This window comes from Etheostoma spectabile, chromosome 21 (genome assembly GCF_008692095.1).
Source record: "Etheostoma spectabile isolate EspeVRDwgs_2016 chromosome 21, UIUC_Espe_1.0, whole genome shotgun sequence".
Lineage (NCBI taxonomy): Eukaryota > Metazoa > Chordata > Actinopteri > Perciformes > Percidae > Etheostoma > Etheostoma spectabile.
In genome coordinates this window covers 22,248,677-22,249,467 of record NC_045753.1, presented here as the reverse complement: position 1 = coordinate 22,249,467, position 791 = coordinate 22,248,677, and positions in this window count along the sequence as shown.

The window sequence follows — 791 nt, the reverse complement described above, 5'->3', positions numbered from 1 at the left end:
CCTCTTATTTAACTTTAGTTTATGTATAAGTGCCATGTGTTTCTAGACAGTGGTTGTTAGGTGTGCCAACTAGTTGGAAGCAATGGATGGAAGGCCTAAAGTTAAGCACAGATTTGTCTGCCAGTGTCTTCGAGTTGACACCAACTCCAACAGGGAGCACATCTTCCCTAAACTTATAGACTGCATTCAAATATTGCATTAAATAATAACAATAATAATATACTGTGCACTATATAGAGCTATTCCACATACTATAATCCAATCTAAACTTAGTTTGGTTTTTGGCAGAGTTTCCAATTTCAATTTTCCCACATTTTATTATATGCTTGTTAAGTCTGTGTAAATTTAGCGCAAATGGCAATTACAGAATAATGGAAATTGTTAAAACATAGCGTCAGAAAGTCAGCAAAGTGACATTGTTATGTTTTTTATACAGCAATATATCCAAAGTGGAACATTAGCCACCCCAAAATACTGGTTAAACTGGACTAAGTAAGGCTGTATCTGCAAAACTGTATTGGTTTGAGCATGAGTGTATAATGAAACCTTATAGAGGAAGTAAACCTAACCTTAATTGTGATTACATTTTCTGCCTGGTATTTATCCAGTGGGTGAAAGCAAATATGAATGTTAAGAGTGACCTGTTAACCCTTGTTTTTTTTTTTCTATGTGTGTGATGCTTAAAAACCTACGGAGGACACCCGGCTGTAGCAGAGAATGCAAAGAATGACACACGTGAACAACACAAACACATTTAATATTAAATGTTGTTTTTATTTTTGTATCTTTTT